Below are 15457 nucleotides of genomic sequence, written 5' to 3'. Positions count from 1 at the left end.
AAATAATTTAAGTAATGGCTAGTAATATCAAGTTATCATTTTTAGTAATTTGAAGTAAAATTCTAAGTAATACCAAGTATCCAAAGCAATTTTTTAAGTATTTCAAAGTATTATCCAAACTTATGCAATTTTCAGACTGTGAAACCTACATATGTTGAAACTGTAAAATTATGAAGTCAAATTTCATAGGAAGCATTTATTATTAAAAATTATTAAACCTTATGCAAGAAAACGACATTGTGTAGTGCCAAAGACTACAAAGTATTTAGAAGTTTTATTTCCAAGTTATCAGAAGTGATTTCAGTAACTTTCATACTGTATTTTAGTAAGAAAAAATAAATATGTGTAGTTCTTTAAATATTTTACTAAATTCAAGTAATTTCTTTTTACTTAAAACAGCAAGTGAGTAAAATTATTATAAGTATTTTTTTTTTATTTAAGTATTTTTTTTAATACACACACATTTTCAGTAAAACAATTACTTGTTTCAAGTAACTATGTAACTTTATTTATTGTTGCCATGGAGAATTGAATCAAATAACATAGTAGAAGTTCTAATATAAAAATAAGTTGAAATATATCTTTTATTTGAATTTACGAATTATTTTTATAAATTTTCTTTAAAACTTCCGCGGGAATTTCTTACGTTCCAACGTTCCAACTTCCAACAATCCAACATCCCACAAAATCCAACGAGTGGCGTAAAACAACGCTGAAACGTTAGTCTTGCTTAAAACTTTGGCTAGCTAGGGCAGAAATTTTGGCTTACGTAAATTTTTAGGCAAATTACGAAATTTTCTTTACTTTAAACAAAATTTTATTAGTAAGAGAAATTATTAGAAGGGTAAAAACAATGTTTTCTTAATTTTAAAAGTAGAACTTAATTTAAGCGGACTTTTAGGAGCCGGGCTCTTAAGAATTTTATCTTTTGTTCTTAACAGTCATATTGAGTTAAATTTAGGAAACTGTAGCAAAAACTTTCAAACCGTATTCAGTTAATTTTTATAGATTTTGCAGGCAAATGTTTCAGTTGTAATAGATCTAGTTTTCTTGAAGTTAATCTGTTAATGTTTGTATTTTAAACACACTTAAATTTTAATAGAAAATAGGAAATATTTGGAAATAGGTATTATGGTTTCCATAAGGTGTGGAAACCATATTTAAATTCGATATCAGTTAGAAAGGATCTAACTGATATCTAAAATAGGTACTGTTTCAGGAAGGACCTGGCAGTTGCCTTGATATTTTTGGAATACTGTGTAAGGAAGGACCTGCCAGTATTTCTTTAAACAACATTTTTAACTGTATCAGGAAGAGCCTGACAGTAATTAAAACATATTTTGAACTGATAAGGAATCAGTTTTCTAAACTTAAATTATCTTAATCAGAAAAGGTTTCTGATTACCTTCTATAGAAATTATTAAAACTTTATATATATATAGAAATGATAGTTTAAATAAGTAAATTATATTGTAGCAAGACTCACACGTGTAAAAGTTCGTATATATATCAGTACATTTCCTTATAGAGTATTATATGGGATTGAGATCACAACCACCTATTTTCCATGAATTTTAAGATAATAATGTATTTTGTGTACCAATTTTGAAACTGTGACATATTTTCAAAAGATAGAGTTCCTACATTTTTATTTGGAACTCCGGAACTGGTTTAGAGAGGGTTAGAGAGGTGCTAAAAAATTTCGGGATTATATTATAATTACTGTACAAACTGTGAAATACATATTTGATGTACTAGTATATGAAACTACATACATAATAAAAAAAATGGAAACTTCAATAACTTGTTTGGTGTTCTTTTCACCAGGATATATACATTAGCTGAATATACATTAGCTGAATTCATAATCTGATTGTCCGGATTTTTATTAAAGCAGGAGAACAACTTATCATTTATTTAGTAGAATATTCAGTCTTGTCAGTAAGTCTAGAGTTTATACTTTTCCAAGTGGTTGGAATACAGAGATTTAAATTTTGTTTTCTGTTTGGTTAGTCAACCCCTGGCTCGCTACAATATATACAGATAACAATAAAATTTCTACACTGTTTTATTATAAATGCATATACACTGTAATTTTAAAAAGTAACATACCTTTCAAAGAATGATAATATACTATATCCTTTGTTTTATTCCATTTCTATTTTTGTTTGTTGTAAGTTAACATGGGCTACCTCCAAGCAACTCTTTGTGCTACATTTTCATTTAATTGAAATATTACACAAAGAGTAGCCAGAAACATGAATACCCACAAAGTGTCCTTTTTGTAAATTTCTCCTTTCCTTTCATGCTTGTCAAACGTGCAAGTATTTCAACAAACTCAGTATACTTTTTGTTCAAATTCAAATCTGAATGAGTTCCAGCAATTTTTCAAAAATAGCTTACCAAAGTCAAATGAAAGTTTAATTCTGATTGGCTGAAGTTTTTCAGTCTCAAATCAAATACTACTTATTAAATATTTGAAATATGATACAATTTTGTACATCTATTATAGATAGCCAATAGGTATCAATTTCAGTAAGACCAAGTTTATATTATAAAAATTATATCAAAAATGACAAATGATAGCTTGAAGATATTTTGATATGAAAATAATTTAAGTAATGGCTAGTAATATCAAGTTATCATTTTTAGTAATTTGAAGTAAAATTCTAAGTAATACCAAGTATCCAAAGCAATTTTTTAAGTATTTCAAAGTATTATCCAAACTTATGCAATTTTCAGACTGTGAAACCTACATATGTTGAAACTGTAAAATTATGAAGTCAAATTTCATAGGAAGCATTTATTATTAAAAATTATTAAACCTTATGCAAGAAAACGACATTGTGTAGTGCCAAAGACTACAAAGTATTTAGAAGTTTTATTTCCAAGTTATCAGAAGTGATTTCAGTAACTTTCATACTGTATTTTAGTAAGAAAAAATAAATATGTGTAGTTCTTTAAATATTTTACTAAATTCAAGTAATTTCTTTTTACTTAAAACAGCAAGTGAGTAAAATTATTATAAGTATTTTTTTTTTATTTAAGTATTTTTTTTAATACACACACATTTTCAGTAAAACAATTACTTGTTTCAAGTAACTATGTAACTTTATTTATTGTTGCCATGGAGAATTGAATCAAATAACATAGTAGAAGTTCTAATATAAAAATAAGTTGAAATATATCTTTTATTTGAATTTACGAATTATTTTTATAAATTTTCTTTAAAACTTCCGCGGGAATTTCTTACGTTCCAACGTTCCAACTTCCAACAATCCAACATCCCACAAAATCCAACGAGTGGCGTAAAACAACGCTGAAACGTTAGTCTTGCTTAAAACTTTGGCTAGCTAGGGCAGAAATTTTGGCTTACGTAAATTTTTAGGCAAATTACGAAATTTTCTTTACTTTAAACAAAATTTTATTAGTAAGAGAAATTATTAGAAGGGTAAAAACAATGTTTTCTTAATTTTAAAAGTAGAACTTAATTTAAGCGGACTTTTAGGAGCCGGGCTCTTAAGAATTTTATCTTTTGTTCTTAACAGTCATATTGAGTTAAATTTAGGAAACTGTAGCAAAAACTTTCAAACCGTATTCAGTTAATTTTTATAGATTTTGCAGGCAAATGTTTCAGTTGTAATAGATCTAGTTTTCTTGAAGTTAATCTGTTAATGTTTGTATTTTAAACACACTTAAATTTTAATAGAAAATAGGAAATATTTGGAAATAGGTATTATGGTTTCCATAAGGTGTGGAAACCATATTTAAATTCGATATCAGTTAGAAAGGATCTAACTGATATCTAAAATAGGTACTGTTTCAGGAAGGACCTGGCAGTTGCCTTGATATTTTTGGAATACTGTGTAAGGAAGGACCTGCCAGTATTTCTTTAAACAACATTTTTAACTGTATCAGGAAGAGCCTGACAGTAATTAAAACATATTTTGAACTGATAAGGAATCAGTTTTCTAAACTTAAATTATCTTAATCAGAAAAGGTTTCTGATTACCTTCTATAGAAATTATTAAAACTTTATATATATATAGAAATGATAGTTTAAATAAGTAAATTATATTGTAGCAAGACTCACACGTGTAAAAGTTCGTATATATATCAGTACATTTCCTTATAGAGTATTATATGGGATTGAGATCACAACCACCTATTTTCCATGAATTTTAAGATAATAATGTATTTTGTGTACCAATTTTGAAACTGTGACATATTTTCAAAAGATAGAGTTCCTACATTTTTATTTGGAACTCCGGAACTGGTTTAGAGAGGGTTAGAGAGGTGCTAAAAAATTTCGGGATTATATTATAATTACTGTACAAACTGTGAAATACATATTTGATGTACTAGTATATGAAACTACATACATAATAAAAAAAATGGAAACTTCAATAACTTGTTTGGTGTTCTTTTCACCAGGATATATACATTAGCTGAATATACATTAGCTGAATTCATAATCTGATTGTCCGGATTTTTATTAAAGCAGGAGAACAACTTATCATTTATTTAGTAGAATATTCAGTCTTGTCAGTAAGTCTAGAGTTTATACTTTTCCAAGTGGTTGGAATACAGAGATTTAAATTTTGTTTTCTGTTTGGTTAGTCAACCCCTGGCTCGCTACAATATATACAGATAACAATAAAATTTCTACACTGTTTTATTATAAATGCATATACACTGTAATTTTAAAAAGTAACATACCTTTCAAAGAATGATAATATACTATATCCTTTGTTTTATTCCATTTCTATTTTTGTTTGTTGTAAGTTAACATGGGCTACCTCCAAGCAACTCTTTGTGCTACATTTTCATTTAATTGAAATATTACACAAAGAGTAGCCAGAAACATGAATACCCACAAAGTGTCCTTTTTGTAAATTTCTCCTTTCCTTTCATGCTTGTCAAACGTGCAAGTATTTCAACAAACTCAGTATACTTTTTGTTCAAATTCAAATCTGAATGAGTTCCAGCAATTTTTCAAAAATAGCTTACCAAAGTCAAATGAAAGTTTAATTCTGATTGGCTGAAGTTTTTCAGTCTCAAATCAAATACTACTTATTAAATATTTGAAATATGATACAATTTTGTACATCTATTATAGATAGCCAATAGGTATCAATTTCAGTAAGACCAAGTTTATATTATAAAAATTATATCAAAAATGACAAATGATAGCTTGAAGATATTTTGATATGAAAATAATTTAAGTAATGGCTAGTAATATCAAGTTATCATTTTTAGTAATTTGAAGTAAAATTCTAAGTAATACCAAGTATCCAAAGCAATTTTTTAAGTATTTCAAAGTATTATCCAAAGAAAACTGCTAGTTATCCAAACTTATGCAATTTTCAGACTGTGAAACCTACATATGTTGAAACTGTAAAATTATGAAGTCAAATTTCATAGGAAGCATTTATTATTAAAAATTATTAAACCTTATGCAAGAAAACGACATTGTGTAGTGCCAAAGACTACAAAGTATTTAGAAGTTTTATTTCCAAGTTATCAGAAATAATTTCAGTAACTTTCATACTGTATTTTAGTAAGAAAAAATAAATATGTGTAGTTCTTTAAATATTTTACTAAATTCAAGTAATTTCTTTTTACTTAAAACAGCAAGTGAGTAAAATTATTATAAGTATTTTTTTTTTATTTAAGTATTTTTTTTAATACACACACATTTTCAGTAAAACAATTACTTGTTTCAAGTAACTATGTTCATATCTATTAAAATATAAGTATTTGCTAGTAATGTGAGTAATTGGTAAGTAATTCCTAGTAATCAGTAATAACAAAGAATTCTTAATTTAAGTAAAATATAATTACTTAGTAATATTTTTTTTATGTGTGAAAATTGTGGACGTACTTTTTGTGGGAGGGTGGAGGTATGAACAAGTGTGCTTTTCGTACACTTTAGAAAATGGTTGACAATTATGAATGACACCTAACATGAAAGCAATTGAAACAACACACCGATATTAGAATACTTGCAGTTACTGAAACTAGTTCAAAGCCAATTAAAACTTAAGAATTATTCATGTTCTCCGAGACTCAAATATTATTCCAATTAAAAGATCAAAACAAATTTTAAGAAAATAGCGATTACATGTCAATCTTACACTTAATATTCATGACACAAAGCGTAGTTTTCCTTTTCTTTTATTGTTTCAGTATAAAAATAATGATGATCAGTAAAATATCAAAGGAATATTTGTTTGCATCAGACTAATATAGTTTTGTATTTTTGTACTCTATTGTAACATATTTGTTTGTTTCACTCTTATATTTTCAAAATTGATTTGCATTCTGCGTGTATTGCTACACCAGTAATATACAGATCCATAGGTGGTCGTTTTTGGAGTCGCAATGTCTTCATCACATCGTGCTGTTCTACACATTGGAGACCAATACATTTTGTGTCCAGATGAAGATTTAAGGCATAGGAAATAAACAGTACATTTGCATATCAGCTGTTCCTCCCAAAAGATAATTTATTATTATTGAAAATAGAAGAAGCATGAATATATAATTTATATACATAGTCTCATAATATAAAATGTCTTTGTACAATACTCACAAACAGGTTGAATGGTTGTTCTCTTCATATATATTTTGATAAAAACCATCAGTTTTGAATTTGAAATTGAAAGCGTAAAAAATCTGCAAACCTGTTTTCTTTATTAACGTCATAAATAAAACTTTTAAAAACAGTTTAAAAAGTTGACAAAATGTTTCTCGTATTTTAATTAGAAAAAATTCTCTGTAGACCGAAACTACATGTGCCGTATTAATTTTTCGCACAAAATAAAATAAAATATTTTTCCTGCCTGCCTTCCTCGTGAAATGTTCTTACATTAGGGGTAACTACAATCCAATTTTCAATTGCCTTACAATACTTCAAAATATAGATCAAGTCCCACAACTCCTGTAAAAAAATCTCAAATTATACTAACGGTATAATATGGTTCAAAGAATATGACAAATAGTCCTACCAAATACGCTAAGAACTTTCTCTTTGTACAGATGTACTTGAAACAGGCGGACAAACACCACTTTTTTTTTTATTTCGCACACCACAAGCAAGACAAGGGACAAAAATACACTGATTATTAACCATTAAAAACCCTAAATACTTAAACATATAAAATGATTAGTGTGTTATTGACATATATATTTCTATTCTTAGGGATGCCTGAAAAAACCTGCAGGAGAGTCTTATCAAAGCTATTGGTGCAGTCAACTCAAACAAAATGAATATTTCAAAAGCCGCAAAATAATATGGGATGCCGCGGTTGACTATATCGGACCATGTGAAGGGAAAGTATGACAACCATTTAAATGGGCCATCAAAGATGCTTACAGATGAATAAGAGAAATCATTGATTAACTATGTAAAGTATACAGCAGATGGGGGGTTTCCGTTTAACGATAACAATGTTAAAGTCTGTTCTATCCATTGTTAGGAAATCAGGTAAGACAGCATGCTTTTAACAAATAGATTCTTAAACTATTAAAAAGCACAGAGATTTGTCTAAAAGACTCCGGAACAATAGAACAAAGTCAGAAGGCGCATGTCAAATGCCACTGTTGTGGACCTATACTTCAATTTGCTATCTGACACAGTTGGCAGTTTAGATTTAACAACGAAATCAAACTAAATATTTAACTGTCATGATGAATTCGGTTTTAATGGCAAAGAAAACAAGCACAGAAAAGGTATTAACATTAAAAGGTTCACACAGCTATCAGCAGAAAGTAATGATTCATAGCCACATAACTCTTCATATGTGCATAGCTGCTGATGGGTATGTCCTTCCATCTTTCAATATTATGATTATGATGGCTGACTTCCACACAGGAAATTTAAAGACGTTGTTGAGATACATGGCTATATGGAACATCAGAATCTGGCTATATGGTTATAGAGTTGTTTGGAAACTGGTTCGATCAATAATTCTATCATTCAGTGGAACCAGAAGACCAGTACTGTTATTTTTTGACAACCACGACTCCCATATCAGTATTGACCTTGTTGAAAAAGCTAAAGCAAATGACATCCTCATTCTAGGATTACCACCACATACAACCCATTTGCTTCAGCCACTTGATGTAGCGACCTTTGGTACCTTAAAAGAAAAAGTGAACCAACTAGCTGTAGCCTTAGGAAAACTCAACAAGTCCGCCACAAGAGGCAAAGCAAACTTTCCTGCTTTATTAAGGTGTTTAGAGTATGCAAGTAGTTAGTAGATATAGGAAGATGTGGTATGAGTGCCAATGAGACAACTCTCCATCCAAGTAACAATTTATAAAAGTAAACCATTATAGGTCAAGGTACGGTCTTCAACACGGAGCATTAGCTCACACCGAACAGCAAGCTATAAAGGGCCCCAAAAATTACTAGTGTAAAACCATTCAAACGGGAAAACCAACGGTCTAATCTATATAAAAACGAGAAACACGTATGAACTACATAAACAGACGACAACTACTGTAGATCAGATTCCTGACTTAGGACAGGTGCAAACATTTGCAGCGGTTTATTTTTAAAATATTTTGTATTACAATGGCTGCAAATTATCATTTTAGATTTTACCTTAATTCAACATATTTATAATGTTTATTGCAAAAATAAATTATATTTGTTAAACTTTTCGTTTAAATGGAAACAAACATTTTATTTAACAAACTTTTATACAAACTAAGACAAAATTGTCATCAATTCAAAATACAAACTTTGTTTAATATGAGGAGACATTCCTCTTATAATTTAGTTAAATAATGGATTAGGCACTGAATTTACCATGATATTAAATAGAATGATATTCACACCAAGTTTATTTTTGCAGAATATGAATAAACTGTAATTTTTGTTAGCCAAAGTTTCGACCCCTCTTCACACTAGGCAGAATAATTCATAATTTCAAATCTACAAGGTATTGATTTCCATTGGTCGCAGTTGTAACTAGCTGTATCCAATCATTAAGCGTCTGTAAGAAATGTAGAAAATTAACAAAAACAATTGTCATATGCAGATTGTGCCCCGAGTCTTTGCCCTCTAAACATAAAATGATATTTAGTGACACTTTTAAAGTTCTTGTTCCTCGTGCAAATGTTGAAAAGTCAATGAGTATATGTGCTTCTGCCTTCAGGGAATTTTAAAACAGTGGACACAGCCATTTTTACAGCTCAGAACTAAAGATAGTACAAGACTTAGTGCTATCATTGGTATAGAACAATGTAGTCTGGAGTGCGTGCGACTTAAATCTGTCTCTAAATAGCACAAAGCTGTATAGCTGTACACTCAGTCAAAATGTCATAAGCAGGAATAGGACGCAATCGGTAAAAAAAATGAAATTCCAGTGAAGATTGAAATGGTAGACAAAATAAAAACTGCATTGACATGCAAAAATTTTTCAATAATAATGATTATTCGATTATGTTTGGACCGTGTTCAAAAAATTTCCAGAATATCCCGACTTTTTTTAAATTTAGACATACGAAAAAAGCGAGTTTACTATTAAAAATTATATTGTTAATTATTGTTTGCTTAAAGTCCAGTTGCAATTATGTCATGCATATACTGGACGAGACAAAAATCTCAATAAATTAAACAAGACTTTAGTCTTTATTGAGTTTATTTTTGGATTGGATGTTGGATGCATGAATACGCAACGACGTCTAGTAAAAAAAACCGGTAAGTTCAGCCTGATGTCTCGTGTAGGGATTGTTACGCTCTATGCACGCGAAAGAAACCAAGCAACAACTCTTGGGGGGATATGTAGGTGGTCACATCAAATCAAATAAATAAAACTTTTACCTTTGGGTCGACCGCGAAAATTAGGCCTTCATTGAAAATCTGAAGGTATGTTAGATAGGGTCAGAAATTCTTTCTTGCAACAAGCCACGTATAGAACACTAACATAGTTGTTGCTAGGGTTCATACACGCGAAGAGACCTTGACACTCCCAAACAGGAGATATCAGGTTTAAATTTGACCGGACGTGGCTGCGTATTACATTCAAAACGTATGCCCATCTGATCAGTTATTTGCCTTTACAATGTATCTGCAGCTTCTTTGCTTTAAAAACTTGTCTCTCTTTTTTGTATCAGAATGCGTGAATACGGTCTTTGTATCTTTTTGTGAGACTAATTTTTCATATAAGCAGACCTGTATCTCTACAGTTTTAAAGGATTTAAAGTGAATGTCAATTTTGAAAAAAAATTACGGAGTTCATAATATTTTGTTTATGGTTACATAAAAATATGTAAGGTAATTTTAAATTTTTAATGATCTTTCAAGCTGTCTGAATAATTTACGAGTTTTTAATTATGAGTGATTTCATATTATTCGTACAATACAACTATCTGGACACTGATGCTATTGAAGAGTGAATACCTTATACTTTATGTGAACTGATGCTTACAAGTAAAATTTTAGTATGAAATATAATTAGTTACGAACATCAAGGACATTGTTTTTAATTACGTTACGGACATATTCCGATTATTTTTCAACGATTCGGTTCTTCACTAAACGTGTACTTATTTAGATTTACGTGTATAAATAACCAGAAATCACATAAATGAGTTCTCCTTCTTAATCCCAAATTGCCCTCTTGGGATGCTCGTACCTTTACTAAGATATATAACGTCAGTGATAATGAGTCCAAAAGTGAAAAATACGCAGTAAATAAGTTAAGTATAGCCCTTTTCCAATACTTTCTGTATGATGTTAAATTTTATAGTAATTAAATCCTCCTTTGATTTAGATGAAATCCTCCACGAGTAGTCGCAAATAACGTCTGCGATTTGCATGCAATCTATGACCATCTCAAAGTAAAATTATTTTTTTGATAGGAAATTTTTCGCTACGTGTGGATAACGACCAAACGTAAGCTTATACTCAATGAAGATTCATACGTCCCGCCACTGAAATCTAAGCGGGGCTATGGTCGGTGCTTTCCTAATTTAGTCCCACACAGTCAAAGTGAATCCTCCTCTATAAAACAGTCTGCAAAGGGACACGACTAACACTGCTGTAACAGCAATGGACATCGCCAAAATGATTGGTCTTTCAACCGATTTCCACAGCAAGGGCCAAGGAGAAGCGCATGGATTCATGCTATCAGACGAGACCCGGGACCAATATTTAACGCAAACATAACACTAATAGGAATAGGAATACTGCTTAGAGCGGAGTTACAACAATTTTTATGCCTTGTTCCGGAATATGGGATCATTTATGAAACAAAATTTAAATTGGGCTTTTTTTAAAAATGTGTTGATTTAACAACACTTATCAACAATGAAAAAAGGGTGTGTCATAACCCTTTTGTTAGGGAAGGGTCTTGTTCACATCATTATCCTCTTTGTTAAAAAGTTTTTCACTGAGAATGAAAGGTTATCTCTTCTCATTTCTTTTTTTTTCTCAATCTGTTTATTGTGTTACCAAATATATATAGAGAGAGAGAGAGAGCGAGACCCGAAGGCTTTCGAGAAGTTTCGGCCACAGCACCAGATCATTCATAGCCGTTTCGGCCACTTTTTTCATAACATATGTATATGCAGTAATTGTTGGACAGAGGATTGTTTTGAAAAGGATAAGGTCTTAACAAAAAGTCATTTGTCATAACGTGCGAATCTGCTCTGAAACAATAGGACACCAGACTTTTGTGTTACACCATGATTAAGACATTAATAACATTTCCCTTTGACTTTGGTGCTTAATAAACTTTTTATTTCGAAACAGAGAATAGATAATAAACAATTTACTATCCAAAGCAAACATAAGTACGAGAAACAAGGGACATCAACGATATATCAAGATATCAAATGTACATGCATGTCAATTGTTTTCCAGTGCATTTAATGAAAACAGAGTGCAAAAAACCATGAAGATATTGAAGGACAAAAAAAAGATTGCAGATAGAAAGATTTGGAATTTGCAGATTTTCAAAACATGACAAAGGTTTTATACTGGAATTGTGTCTATGTATAGTACCTGTTTCAATTTCATTAAACCTGCAGCTAATTCAATGACAAGCTTTAAATAAGATACTGTAAATGTAACTGTTGGGATACACAGAAACATAGTATTGATTGATGAACTTTGTATGTTGACTAAGTGCGGGGCCCTAACACAGGAATTGAAAGTATGATTATACAGTCATGTTTCTACAGTAAGTCGCAATTAAGTTAATTTTCTATATTTTGTTTTAGGTAGTTTTAATATTTGACTACGTAAGGATAATATTGAAGCTAAAATGCCAGCTGTGTTTAATTTGGTGTATACAAGTATTCGCGTTGTAATTGACTGTACTGAGATCAAAACAGAGAGACCCTCATTCCTTGCACTCGTTATAACGTTAATCTTCCTATAAAAGTTCTCATACATGGATATGATTTGTTGGTATTTCATCTCATGGTGCTACAACTTTTGTTTCAAGTTTTTATACTGGTTCTATGTCAGATGTAGAAATTACTGAACGGCTTGGGTTTATTGAACTATTAGAGAGTGGGGATAGTATTATGGCAGACAAATGATTTGTGCTTAACAAAGTTTTAGACAGGTATAACTCTAAACAGTCCACTATTCCTTCTGAGCCCCAGTTAGAAGTGAAAAAATTCTAGCTTCTGTTAAATTAGGAATACACATCGATAGACATATTTGCAGAGTAAAAGAGTCTCATCTCTTTGATAATATAATTCCTTAAAGTATGGTCGGTACAACCAGCTTTGGACTGTGGCAAACATTCTATCCTTGTTCAAAGACTGTATAGTTATTCATGTTAATAATTGGCATTAAATGCGGTGAAAACCTGAAACACAAATATTAATTTTGAAAAAAATGTTTTTAATCTTAATTTTTTTTAATGATAAATGATGAATAGTTGTTGTCATTGATTATTTTAAGTTTCAAAAGAATATATTTGCCCTTTTCGAATTTAAAAAACCTGGAAAATTACCCAAAGTACCCAATTTTCCAATTGTACATGAGCATGTACTAGACTGAAGCACAGGTCAATCAAATAAAATGATCTAAACAAATACCTTCATATATACATAAAGAAAGTCATGTAAGTAAAAGTAAGTTCAAAGCCAACTGCAACTAATAAACAAATCATGTTCTCCCAGACTAAAGTATCAATTAGTACACATCCAACAGGTTTAGTGTAAAGACGTCATAAACAGTTTGAGAAACGCATGGCATTGTGCAATGCCAAAATATAAGTAAACAGTATCAACAGAATGTAGAATCATAGAGTAATTTCAAAGAAGACCTTATGTTCGTTTCGAATCCGTTTTAACGGAGTCATAATTGACTCACAAGCAAGTTTAGTAATGTGTCCACACATTCCAGAAGGGAGGGGGGGGGGGGGGGGGGGGAGGTCGCCTTTTTATTTCTAAAAATTTAGGCGCATATTACAACAGAAAATGGGATTTTGCAAAAAAAGAACGGTACAATTTGGAATTTACTCAAAAACCAACAGTCCCGATTTTCAAAATCGGGAATAGGACACAATAGGTAAACAGGTTAACAGATTTTGTTTTGTGTTTTTGAACTTTCATGTTACATGTATATGTCATAGGAACTGTATATCTTACGAATAAAGATATTATTATTATTATGCAATGTTATCAGGTACGGACATCAATAAAATTTGTTTTCCTATTACTTTACAGACATATCCGGGTTTTTATATGGATTGATTTCTTCACTTCACTGTTTGTCATGGCATATTATTATAAAAATAAGAAAATGTGGTATGATTGCCAATGAGACAACTCTCCACAATCGACCAAATGACACAGAAATTAACAACTATGGGTCACCGTACCGCCTTCAACAATGAGTAGAACTCATACAGAATATGGCGGGGTTAAACTAGTTTGTTGGCGCGAAACCCTCCCCGTAACCTGGGACAGTGGTGCAACGACAAAACACATGAACAAGAATTAAAATCACAAAAATACTGAACTCCGAGGAAAATTCAAAACGGAAAGTCCCTAATCAAATGGCAAAATCAAATGATAAAACAAATCAAACGAATGGACAACAACTGTCATATTCCTGACTTGGTACAGGCATTTTTAAATGTAGAAAATGGTAGATTAAACCTGGTTTTATAGCGCTAAACCTCTCACTTGTACGTCAGTCGCACCAATTTCCATTATATTGACAATGATGCGTGAACAAAATGTCACAAATAGGGGTACAAAAACAACACCGCCAAAAACCAGGGGTGATTTCATGTACTCCGGAAGGGGAAGCAGACCCTGCTCCACATGTGGCTACCTTCGTGTTTCTCATGTTGTTACAAAGCCGGTAAATAGTATAATTCGGAAGGTCACGTGAAAAGGGAAGGGAATTGTAGTTACGACATAAGGAACATATCCGATATCATCTGTATAACGAATATTTCATAACGGTCAACCAACTCCTGATGGCGTACGTAATATTTACGAAGTGATGATTACAACTTCACCATTGGATCTCTTGATTTAAAAATTAAAAGGTCACAATTGGGAAGCTGAAATCATCTCTTTTGTCGTAAAGTTGAATTTTTAACCGACCCTCATAGTCAATTTCTAGATATACGTCCTAATCAAATGGCAAAATCAAAAGCTCAAACACATCAAACGAATGGATAACAACTGTCATATTCCTGACTTGGTACAGGCATTTTCTTATGTAGAAAATGGTGGATTGAACCTGGTTTTATAGCGCTAAACCTCTCACTTGTATGACAGTCGCACCAAATTCCATTATATTTACAACGATGCGTGAACAAAACAGACATAATAGGTAACATTGTCAAAATATGGGTACAGCAGTCATCACTGTGTCACAATCTCAAAACAAACAAGCATTTAACAAAGAAGCACAAAAAAGCATCTATCAAATATAACAACCACATTCATTGCTTACTTATATATGTATTTTAAATCAACCCATTCACATTTACTCTTAGTGTAGAGTCGCGTGTTTGACGCCAGAAAATGTAAACGTCACACAGGAAGAAACATAAAATAATTTTGTCGTTCAAAGTATTTTCAAAATTATAATTTCACATGGGGAATGGTGGTATACAGGGTTGAAAAATGAAAAGTTTTTGTTAGAAATAATTTCAGAAAAAGACCGAGATTTAAATTATCCAGAAGTTCTTTAGAATTTAATGAATCCACATATGGTTAATACCACTACGCGAGGAAAATAATTTTGTCGTTCAAAGTATTTTCAAAATTATAATAGAACAATAACATAATGGTATTATAATAGAACAATAACACAATAGCAGGATCTTTCAAAGTACAGAGCCACGTCATATGTACCAAAGAAACACATAAGGTCACACGTACAATACACACCAGCAAAAATGAAAGATAATACAAACACATTGACGGGATGTATAAGTACCGAGCCACGTCAAATGGATAT

The sequence above is a fragment of the Mytilus californianus genome, unplaced genomic scaffold (assembly GCF_021869535.1).
Source record: "Mytilus californianus isolate M0D057914Y unplaced genomic scaffold, xbMytCali1.0.p SCAF_7, whole genome shotgun sequence".
In the NCBI taxonomy this organism is placed as follows: Eukaryota; Metazoa; Mollusca; class Bivalvia; order Mytilida; family Mytilidae; genus Mytilus; species Mytilus californianus.
Note: the sequence above shows the minus strand (reverse complement) of the source record.